General features: G+C 49.6%; 1 long non-coding RNA gene and 1 pseudogene across 39 annotated transcripts; one reads left to right on the top strand and one right to left on the bottom strand.

The window, feature by feature from the left end:
• Positions 1-1,090: 1,090 nt before the first annotated feature.
• Positions 1,091-4,382, bottom strand: LOC127916371 (uncharacterized). 39 transcript variants are annotated; one of them, XR_008094745.1, is made up of 6 exons: positions 3,904-4,382; positions 3,049-3,104; positions 2,909-2,978; positions 2,818-2,852; positions 2,318-2,387; positions 1,091-2,261 (listed from the first exon to the last, which is right to left on the bottom strand). It is a non-coding gene; the product is annotated as an uncharacterized LOC127916371 (long non-coding RNA). The 39 variants fall into 39 exon arrangements; XR_008094755.1 differs by lacking the exon at positions 2,318-2,387 and adding an exon at positions 2,480-2,573 and having other exon boundaries at positions 1,091-2,168; positions 2,760-2,852; XR_008094749.1 differs by lacking the exon at positions 2,318-2,387 and adding an exon at positions 2,480-2,573 and having other exon boundaries at positions 1,091-2,168; positions 2,760-2,852; positions 2,909-2,999.
• A 66-nt stretch (positions 4,383-4,448) lies between these two features.
• LOC118380605 (F-box/WD repeat-containing protein 7-like) overlaps positions 4,449-12,347 on the top strand; it is a 52,568-nt pseudogene continuing 44,669 nt past the window's right edge.

Raw genomic sequence — 12,347 nt, forward strand, 5'->3', positions numbered from 1 at the left:
TCATTGGCTGCATTAAAACAGTGAGACCGATTCGCATATTTTGCCCAGTCAAAATACCACTATTGCCAAATAGATCAGAATTGGGCTGCCTGTAAAACGCGGCCACCGTGATCTAAAAGACTAATCTGATCCTAGATCAGCTCTCCTACTAGGAGAGGCTTTATGAATACAGGCCCAGAACAGGTTGGCTGAAGCACAAACTGATCCTAGATCAGCTCTCCTACTAGGAGAGGCTTTATGAATACAGGCCCAGAACAGGTTGGCTGAAGCACAAACTGATCCTAGATCAGCTCTCCTACTAGGAGAGGCTTTATGAATACAGGCCCAGAACAGGTTGGCTGAAGCACAAACTGATCCTAGATCAGCTCTCCTACTAGGAGAGGCTTTATGAATACAGGCCCAGAACAGGTTGGCTGAAGCACAAACTGAGATCAGCAAACTTTATGAATACAGGCCCAGAACAGGTTGGCTGATCAGCAGCTCTCCTACTAGGAGAGGCTTTATGAATACAGGCCCTGGACAGGTTGGCTGAAGCACAAACTGATCCTAGATCAGCTCTACTACTGGGAGAGGCTTTATGAATACAGGCCCAGAACAGGTTGGCTGAAGCACAAACTGATCCTAGATCAGCTCTCCTACTAGGAGAGGCTTTATGAATACAGGCCCTGGACAGGTTGGCTGAAACACAAACTGATCCTAGATCAGCTCTACTACTAGGACAGGCTTTATGAATACAGGCCCAAGATAGGTTGGCTGAAGCACAAACTGATCTGGGACCTGGCTATGTATTGTTATTGTATATTTGATTAATGATACAATGAATAAACATGTACATTTCAACCACTTGTTTAGAGATGTTGTCTGTGTGTGAAATGGCCCCCTGGTTAAGGGTAGAGCCCTAGATAGGGACACATTTAAAAAAAAATATATATATATATATAACCTTGGCAAGTCAATGACAGCCTACTGGGGAACAGTGGTTTACCTGCCTTGTTCAGGGGCAGAATTTCATATTTTTACTTTGTGAGCTCAGGGATTTGATCCAGCAACCTTTTGGTTACTGGCTCTAACCACTAGGCTACCTGCTCTAACCACTAGGCTACCTGCTCCAACCACTAGGCTACCTGCTCTAACCACTAGGCTACCTGCTCTAACCACTAGGCTACCTGCTCAAACCACCAGTCTACCTGCTCTAACCACTAGGCTACCTGCTCTAACCACTAGGCTACCTGCTCTAACCACTAGGCTCCAACCACTAGGCTACCTGCCTCTAACCACTAGGCTACCTGCTCTAACCACTAGGCTACCTGCTCTAACCACTAGGCTACCTGCCTCTAACCACTAGGCTAGCTGCCTCTAACCACTAGGCTACCTGCTCTAACCACTAGGCTCTAACCACTAGGCTAGCTGCCTCTAACCACTGGGTTACCTGCTCTAACCACTAGGCTACCTGCTCTAACCACTAGGCTACCTGCCTCTAATCACTAGGCTACCTGCCTCTAACCACTAGGCTACCTGCTCTAACCACTAGGCTACCTGCCTCTAACCACTAGGCTACCTGCTCTAACCACTAGGCTACCTGCCTCTAACCACTAGGCTACCTGCCTCTAACCACTAGGCTACCTGCTCTAACCACTAGGCTACCTGCCTCTAACCACTAGGCTACCTGCCTCTAACCACTAGGCTACCTGCTCTAACCACTAGGCTACCTGCTCTAACCACTAGGCTACCTGCCTCTAACCACTAGGCTCTAACCACTAGGCAACCTGCCTCTAACCACTAGGCTCTAACCACTAGGCAACCTGCCTCTAACCACTAGGCTCTAACCACTAGGCAACCTGCCTCTAACCACTAGGCTCTAACCACTAGGCAACCTGCCTCTAACCACTAGGCAACCTGCCTCTAACCACTAGGCTCTAACCACTAGGCAACCTGCCTCTAACCACTAGGCAACCTGCCTCTAACCACTAGGCTCTAACCACTAGGCAACCTGCCTCTAACCACTAGGCTCTAACCACTAGGCTCTAACCACTAGGCTACCTGCTCTAACCACTAGGCTACCTGCTCTAACCACTAGGCAACCTGCCTCTAACCACTAGGCTCTAACCACTAGGCTCTAACCACTAGGCAACCTGCCTCTAACCACTAGGCTCTAACCACTAGGCAACCTGTCTCTAACCACTAGGCAACCTGCCTCTAACCACTAGGCTCTAACCACTAGGCTACCTGCTCTAACCACTAGGCTCTAACCACTAGGCTACCTGCTCTAACCACTAGGCTTCCTGCCAAAACCACTAGGCTCTAACCACTAGGCTACCTGCTCTAACCACTAGGCTCTAACCACTAGGCTACCTGCTCTAACCACTAGGCTCTAACCACTAGGCTACCTGCTCTAACCACTAGGCTACCTGCTCTAACCACGAGGCTCTAACCACTAGGCTCTAACCACTAGGCTACCTGCCTCTAACCACTAGGCAACCTGCCTCTAACCACTAGGCTCTAACCACTAGGCAACCTGCCTCTAACCACTAGGCAACCTGCCTCTAACCACTAGGCTCTAACCACTAGGCAACCTGCCTCTAACCACTAGGCAACCTGCCTCTAACCACTAGGCTCTAACCACTAGGCTACCACTAGGCTGCTCTAACCACTAGGCAACCTGCCTCTAACCACTAGGCTCTAACCACTAGGCTCTAACCACTAGGCAACCTGCCTCTAACCACTAGGCTCTAACCACTAGGCTCTAACCACTAGGCAACCTGTCTCTAACCACTAGGCAACCTGCCTCTAACCACTAGGCTCTAACCACTAGGCTACCTGCTCTAACCACTAGGCTCTAACCACTAGGCTACCTGCTCTAACCACTAGGCTTCCTGCTCTAACCACTAGGCTCTAACCACTAGGCTACCTGCTCTAACCACTAGGCTCTAACCACTAGGCTACCTGCTCTAACCACTAGGCTCTAACCACTAGGCTACCTGCTCTAACCACTAGGCTACCTGCTCTAACCACTAGGCTCTAACCACTAGGCTCTAACCACTAGGCTACCTGCTCTAACCACTAGGCTCTAACCACTAGGCTACCTGCTCTAACCACTAGGCTACCTGCTCTAACCACTAGGCTCTAACCACTAGGCTACCTGCTCTAACCACTAGGCTCTAACCACTAGGCTCTAACCACTAGACTACCTGCTCTAACCACTAGGCTCTAACCACTAGGCTAGCTGCTCTAACCACTAGGCTCTAACCACTAGGCTACCTGCTCTAACCACTAGGCTAGCTGCTCTAACCACTAGGCCACCTGGCTCTAACCACTAGGCTACCTGCTCTAACCACTAGGCTAGCTGCTCTAACCACTAGGCTAGCTGCTCTAACCACTAGGCTACCTGCTCTAACCACTAGGCTACCTGCTCTAACCACCAACCACTAGGCTAACCTGGCTCCTCTAACCACTAGGCTCTAACCACTAGGCTACCTGCTCTAACCACTAGGCTCTAACCACTAGGCTACCTGCTCTAACCACTAGGCTCAACCACTGACTCTAACCACTAGGCTACCTGCTCTAACCACTAGGCTCTAACCACTAGGCTAGCTGCTAACCACTGTCTCTAACCACTAGGCTAGCTGCTCTAACCACTAGGCTACCTGCTACCACTGGCTCTAACCACTAGGCTACTCTAACCACTAGGCTACCTGCTCTAACCACTGGGCTTAACCACTAGGCTGCTCTAACCACTAGGCTACCACTGGCTACCTGCTCTAACCACTAGGCTAGCTGCTCTAACCACTAGGCTACCTGCTCTAACCACTGGCTCTAACCACTAGGCTACCTGTCCACTAGGCTCTAACCACTAGGCTACCTGCTCTCTAACCACTAGGCTAGCTGCTCTAACCACTAGGCTACCTGCTCTAACCACTAGGCTCTAACCACTAGGCTCTAACCACTAGGCTACCTGCTCTAACCACTAGGCTCTAACCACTAGGCTACCTGCTGTGTCATTTCAGACTGTGTTTTTCTAAGAATCTGGTTTTCAACAGAAACATTATATTGTTAAAATAATTCTTAAAGGAGCCTTTGTATTATAGTTTGTCCATAGTTGTTTGTTACATTTTGTAAATAATATATATATTTTTTAAAACAGCTCATTCCTCTCTCCAATGCTGCTCTCCGTCTCCGACTTATAAAAAACGCATGAATAGTTTTGAACATGATAGATATACTAGGTCATAATGGATTGAGTCTTGAGAGTTTGATAATTCAATATTCTTCCAAATAAAGTTTTTTAATGTCAATATAAGCTTGTCAAGCTTGTAAGTTTATTTTGTCAGATAACCATGACGTCGGTCATATCAGATCCTACCGGATAGGTTTAATATATTTGATTGAATTCTAATCATTTGCCCAAACTTCAAAGAAAATCTTCCACCTTGTGTCATAACAAGGCGCCAGAGAGGGTGACCCCGACGTGACGTCATCACAGCACGCCAACCCGTTTGGGTTTCTCTTGCAGAAGATAAAAGAGACTGAAAAGTGCCTCTTTCTCCGACCTATACGAGCGTTTTTATGTTTCTCTGTGGACTCCATGCCCTTCGCCGTCTGATGAACGGATTTTAGCGTATTTTACGGGGGGGAAAAGGGGCCAAAATTAGATTTATTTCGAGTGCAAAGACTGGATAAAACGCCACTGTACTTGCAACAACGGCCATCTGTTTTCGGTGAAGGTGAGTTTACTTGTGTGTTTAGATGGAGAGCAACGAGTAAGCGAAGTGTCCACGAATTGCTTGTCGAGCTAAGTAGCAAGCTGTGTTAAAGATAAGCGGTAACTTAGCGATGACCGTCAACCGTGTGCATGCCCAGGTTAGCCTCAACTTCTAAGCTTAGACTTCAACTAGATGTTTGACTGTTTTATGCATTTTATACAACACATCGCACGCTGAACCTCACACAATCTAACGCACGTTATTTGTTTGTTTTGTTCTCAACGCATGGGAAACAACATGCACCCCCCCCAACACACGTGCGCAGGTGCATTGCCCCAATATCTCGTGGTCAGGGAAGCAACATGCACCCCCCCCCCAACACGCGTGCGCAGGTGCATTGCCCCAATATCTCGTGGTCAGGGAAGCAACTTTCTGCCTCCTGAATGAAGTAATCCTCCGTTGAGTTTAAGGAGTACTTTTAAAATCTATAACCCTCCCTCCCTCTCTCTCTTGTCCCAGTTTTATCGACCAGGATGCCCTCTTCTTCCATCTGACGACGGTAGGACCGTAGTCTGGAGATGAAGCAGGATCCATTGACCAAGGGTGGTAACACCGCCACATCCTGTCCAGGAAGGATGGACTCTATTGGGGTAATGATGCTAGCCAGCACCCCCTCCTCCACTTCCTCCCTCTCTTCCTCAATATCCTCCATCTCTTCTTCATCCTCCTTGCAGGGAGAAAAGAGAAAGGGAGATGAGGAGTTTATTTGTCGAGAGGAGGAAGAAGGGGACGTGGTCAGCGTTGCTATAGTGACCATAGCGGAGGAGTCCTGCCCTTCCGAACCGTTTGGAACTGTTGCCCACGGGGAGGTAGCAGCCAATGAGAGTGGGGTGAGGGATGGAGACTGCCAATCAAAAACTAACCAAAGTACCCAAACTGAAGAAGAGGAGAAGCATGAGGAGGGGGAAGGAGGAGAGGAGGGTGTAAAAGAGAAAGAGGAGGAGGAGGAAGAAGAGATGGCTGAAGATGAGAGTGACCATTCTGCCCTGTTGGAGGAGGAGGAGGAGGATGAGGGAAGGAACCAGGTGTTTGTCTCGGATCACAACTTGGGGTTGTCGGACAGTCTGACCCCTGGAAAACCAACACTCCTCAACATCAAGGTAAGAAAATGCACCACCCCACCACCCCTCTAATTCGGAGTCCTGGAGAGTGATAACCTGGCGTACCGTTGTGACGTAGCTTCACGGCTCTGAGACCGCAGTTCACGAGAGATGACCGACCAACGCTCATCTGGGGCGTCCTTTATTCGTAGTTGTTTGTGTTGCGTGTTGCCAGTTGGATACAAAACTTGAGCTCCTCTGAGAATGAGAACAGAATGAAATCCAACGGTCCAGTATTCTAGAACACCGCTGTGCCTTCCGGAACATGTTTTTAAGATTCCGATGAGCACGTCACACGGGTCCCGTTTCCAGCCGGACGACACGGCAGATCTCACAAAGCTCAGAGAGCTGTTTAAACACACCATGCCACCACATTAGAATAATGTATTACCATCTGATGGGCGACGGCTCAGTCGATGATGTGACACGCAACAGGAACTGGTGGTTCTAGACGGGAACTGGTCTAGTGACTGGGGGTTCTAGACTGGGAACTGGTCCGTGACTGGGGGTTCTAGACGGGAACTGGTCCGTGACTGGGGGTTCTAGACGGGAACTGGTCCGTGACTGGGGGTTCTAGACGGGAACTGGTCTAGTGACTGGGGGTTCTAGACAGGAACTGGTCCGTGACTGGGGGTTCTAAACAGGAACTGGTCTAGTGACTGGGGGTTCTAGACGGGAACTGGTCTAGTGACTGGGGTTCTAGACGGGAACTGGTCTAGTGACTGGGGGTTCTAGACGGGAACTGGTCTAGTGACTGGGGGTTCTAGACCTGGTCTAGTGACTGGGGGTTCTAGACCGGGGACTGGTCTAGTGACTGGGGGTTCTAGACCGGGGACTGGTCTAGTGACTGGGGGTTCTAGACGGGGACTGGTCTAGTGACTGGGGGTTCTAGACCGGGGACTGGTCTAGTGACTGGGGGTTCTAGACAGGGACTGGTCTAGTGACTGGGGGTTCTAGACAGGGACTGGTCTAGTGACTGGGGGTTCTAGACCGGGAACTGGTCTAGTGACTGGGGGTTCTAGACGGGAACTGGTCTAGTGACTGGGGTTTTAAACGGGAACTGGTCTAGTGACTGGGGGTTCTAGACCGGGAACTGGTCTAGTGACTGGGGGTTCTAGACCGGGGACTGGTCTAGTGACTGGGGGTTCTAGACCGGGGACTGGTCTAGTGACTGGGGGTTCTAGACCGGGGACTGGTCTAGTGACTGGGGGTTCTAGACGGGAACTGGTCTAGTGAGCAGTAGAGTCGAGCAGCTCTTCTGATGGTAATTGGCTGAAGCAGGGTATTACACCCAACCTGCCCCTCTATTGGCTGAAGCAGGGTATTACAGCCAACCTGCCCCTCTATTGGCTGAAGCAGGGTATTACAGCCAACCTGCCCCTCTATTGGCTGAAGCAGGGTATTACAGCCAACCTGCCCCTCTATTGGCTGAAGCAGGGTATTACAGCCAACCTGCCCCTCTATTGGCTGAAGCAGGGTATTACAGCCAACCTGCCCCTCTATTGGCTGAAGCAGGGTATTACAGCCAACCTGCCCCTCTATTGGCTGAAGCAGGGTATTTTACTGGCAGGTCCAACGTGTTAATGATGTATAGTGCCTCCATGCATGGGGCTGTGCTTTTAAAGGGTCTGCCTGTATTTAAAAAAAAAATTATATATACATATGAGACAGGAAGAGAGGAAGAGACAGGAACTCCAGTCAGTACGAATTCCATCAAGTCATTCTGAGATTCTTACAGGCCCTGAGGATACAGAGAACGTTCCTACAATAACACTGCTGATGTCACCTTCTGAGTGAGAAGAAGCACGAGCTCCACCACCAACTAGCGTAGCCATGTCAGCAAATGACTGCTGTTTGAACAGACACACACACACACACACACACACACACACACCCCCGATTTGGTCACTAGGCTCCCGAGTGGTGCATCGGTCTCAGGCGCGTCACCACAGTCCCTGGTTCGAATCCAGCCTGTATCACATCTGGCCGTGATTAAGAGTCCCATAGTGCGGCGCACCATTGACCCAGCGTTGCCCGGCGTTGGCCGGCGTTGGCCGTCATTGTAATTAAGATTTTGTTCTGATCTGACTTGCCTAGTTAAATAAATAAACTGCCACTCGCAGTTTGGACAGTCAGTATTCCTGAAATGGATTAGATCATTCGTTTTGTTCTCCTGATTCTGAACCAGTTGAATCATGAACAGCGGCTGTTCGTAGTAGTAGTTCAAGTAGACCATCTACACATTTCTATCTTGAATGGTATAATCATGTCACTGAACACGCCTGTCAGGAGGGACAGACATCCACAGTTACATGTTGGGATATTATTATATCCTGAAGTTCAGTGTGAACTTCAGGATATAATAATATCCCAATAATATCCCAACACTGACTACACTACTACCAGGGGACCCCAGATACCTGGCTAGTCCCCAACACTGACTACACTACCACCAGTGGACCCAGATACCTGGCTAGTAGCTAGTCCCCAACACTGACTACACTACCACCAGGGGACCCCAGATACCTGGCTAGTAGCTAGTCCCCAACACTGACTACACACTACCACCAGGGGACCCAGATACCTGGCTAGTAGCTAGTCCCCAACACTGACTACACTACCACCAGGGGACCCAGATACCTGGCTAGTAGCTAGTCCCCAACACTGACTACACTACCACCAGGGGACCCAGATACCTGGCTAGTAGCTAGTCCCCAACACTGACTACACTACCACCAGGGGACCCCAGATACCTGGCTAGTAGCTAGTCCCCAACACTGACTACACTACCACCAGGGGACCCAGATACCTGGCTAGTAGCTAGTCCCCAACACTGACTACACTACCACCAGGGGACCCAGATACCTGGCTAGTAGCTAGTCCCCAACACTGACTACACTACCACCAGGGGACCCAGATACCTGGCTAGTAGCTAGTCCCCAACACTGACTACACTACCACCAGGGGACCCCAGATACCTGGCTAGTAGCTAGTCCCCAACACTGACTACACTACCACCAGGGGACCCAGATACCTGGCTAGTAGCTAGTCCCCAACACTGACTACACTACCACCAGGGGACCCAGATACCTGGCTAGTAGCTAGTCCCCAACACTACCACCAGGGGACCCCAGATACCTGGCTAGTAGCTAGTCCCCAACACTGACTACACTACCACCAGGGGACCCAGATACCTGGCTAGTAGCTAGTCCCCAACACTGACTACACACTACTTTTTGTGTGTTCAGTTCTGGACCTCTGTGTTGTCGTATGTAGAAATGGACATGAACAAAACTGAACGGTTATCAACTAGGGCACCCAACTACACAGGAATGAGGAATACGTTTCACACTGGGATGGGGAATACGTTTCAGCTAGTCCCCAACACTGACTACAACACGTTTCAGATGGGGAACAGTTCAGATGGGGAACACTGTGTTGTCGATGGGGAAACGGACAGATGGGGAACAAAATGGGGAACACGTTTCAGATGGGGAACACGTTTCAGATGGGGATGGGGAACACGTTTCACTGGGACGGGGAACACGTTTCAGACGGGGAACACGTTTCAGATGGGGATGGGGAACACGTTTCAGATGGGGATGGGGAACACGTTTCAGATGGGGATGGGGAACACGTTTCAGATGGGGAACACGTTTCAGATGGGGAACACGTTTCAGATGGGGATGGGGAACACGTTTCAGACGGGGAACACGTTTCAGATGGGGATGGGGAACACGTTTCAGATGGGGATGGGGAACACGTTTCAGATGGGGAACACGGGGGGAACACGTTTCAGATGGGGATGGGGAACACGTTTCAGACGGGAATACGTTTCAGACGGGGAATACGTTTCAGACGGGGATGGGGGGAATACGTTTCAGATGGGAATACGTTTCAGATGGGGAATACGTTTCAGATGGGGAACACGTTTCAGATGGGGAATACGTTTCAGATGGGGAACACGTTTCAGATGGGGAATACGTTTCAGATGGGGAACACGTTTCAGACGGGAACACGTTTCAGACGGGAACACGTTTCAGACGGGAATACGCTTTCAGATGGGGAACACGTTTCAGATGGGGATGGGGAATACGTTTCAGACGGGGAATACGTTTCAGATGGGGAACACGTTTCAGATGGGGAATACGTTTCAGATGGGGAATACGTTTCAGATGGGGAACACGTTTCAGATGGGGAACACGTTTCAGATGGGGAATACGTTTCAGATGGGGAATACGTTTCAGATGGGGAATACGATGGGGAATACGTTTCAGATGGGGAATACGTTTCAGATGGGGAATACGTTTCAGATGGGGAACACGTTTCAGATGGGGAATACGTTTCAGATGGGGATGGGGAATACGTTTCAGATGGGGAATACGTTTCAGATGGGGAATACGTTTCAGATGGGGAATACGTTTCAGATGGGGAACACGTTTCAGATGGGGAACACGTTTCAGATGGGGAACACGTTTCAGATGGGGAACACGTTTCAGATGGGGAATACGTTTCAGATGGGGAACACGTTTCAGATGGGGAACACGTTTCAGATGGGGAATACGTTTCAGATGGGGAATACGTTTCAGATGGGGAATACGTTTCAGATGGGGATGGGGAATACGTTTCAGACGGGGAATACGTTTCAGACGGGGAATACGTTTCAGATGGGGAATACGTTTCAGATGGGGAATACGTTTCAGATGGGGAATACGTTTCAGATGGGGAATACGTTTCAGATGGGGAATACGTTTCAGATGGGGATGGGGAATACGTTTCAGATGGGGATGGGGAATACGTTTCAGATGGGGAATACGTTTCAGATGGGGAATACGTTTCAGATGGGGAATACGTTTCAGATGGGGATGGGGAACACGTTTCAGATGGGGAATACGTTTCAGATGGGGAATACGTTTCAGATGGGGAATACGTTTCAGATGGGGAATACGTTTCAGATGGGGAATACGTTTCAGACGGGGAATACGTTTCAGATGGGGAATACGTTTCAGACGGGGAATACGTTTCAGATGGGGATGGGGAATACGTTTCAGATGGGGAATACGTTTCAGATGGGGAATACGTTTCAGATGGGGACGGGAATACGTTTCAGATGGGGACGGGAATAAGTTTCAGATGGGGAATACATTTCAGATGGGGAATACGTTTCAGATGGGGACGGGGAATACGTTTCAGATGGGGAATACGTTTCAGACGGGGAATACGTTTCAGATGGGGACGGGGAATACGTTTCGGACGGGGACGGGGAATACGTTTCAGACGGGGACGGGGAATACGTTTCAGATGGGGATGGGGAACACGTTTCAGATGGGGATGGGGAACACGTTTCAGATGGGGATGGGGAATACGTTTCAGACGGGGAATACGTTTCAGATGGGGACGGGGAATACGTTTCAGATGGGGACGGGGAATACGTTTCAGATGGGGAATACGTTTCAGATGGGGACGGGGAACACGTTTCAGATGGGGAATACGTTTCAGACGGGGAATGCATTTCAGACGGGGAATACGTTTCAGATGGGGAATACGTTTCAGATGGGGAATACGTTTCAGATGGGGAATACGTTTCAGACGGGGAATACGTTTCAGATGGGGAATACGTTTCAGATGGGGAATACGTTTCAGATGGGGATGGGGAATACGTTTCAGATGGGGAATACGTTTCAGATGGGGAATACGTTTCAGATGGGGAATACGTTTCAGATGGGGAATACGTTTCAGATGGGGAATACGTTTCAGATGGGGAATACGTTTCAGACGGGGATGGGGAATACGTTTCAGATGGGGAATACGTTTCAGATGGGGAATACGTTTCAGATGGGGAATACGTTTCAGATGGGGAATACGTTTCAGATGGGGAATACGTTTCAGATGGGGAATACGTTTCAGATGGGGAATACGTTTCAGATGGGGAATACGTTTCAGATAGGAATACGTTTCAGATGGGAATACGTTTCAGATGGGGAATACGTTTCAGACGGGGAATACGTTTCAGATGGGAATACGTTTCAGACGGGGAATACGTTTCAGATGGGGAATACGTTTCAGATGGGGAATACGTTTCAGATGGGGAATACGTTTCAGATGGGGAATACGTTTCAGATGGGGAATACGTTTCAGATGGGGAATACGTTTCAGACGGGGAATACGTTTCAGACGGGGAATACGTTTCAGACGGGGAATACGTTTCAGATGGGGATGGGGACGGGGAATACGTTTCAGATGGGGAATACGTTTCAGATGGGGACGGGGAATACGTTTCAGATGGGGAATACGTTTCAGATGGGGAATACGTTTCAGATGGGGAATACGTTTCAGATGGGGAATACGTTTCAGATGGGGAATACGTTTCAGACGGGGAATACGTTTCAGATGGGGAATACGTTTCAGATGGGGAACACGTTTCAGATGGGGAACACGTTTCAGATGGGGAACACGTTTCAGATGGGGAACACGTTTCAGATGGGGA

This window comes from Oncorhynchus keta, chromosome 35, assembly GCF_023373465.1.
Source record: "Oncorhynchus keta strain PuntledgeMale-10-30-2019 chromosome 35, Oket_V2, whole genome shotgun sequence".
Classification (NCBI taxonomy): Eukaryota; Metazoa; Chordata; class Actinopteri; order Salmoniformes; family Salmonidae; genus Oncorhynchus; species Oncorhynchus keta.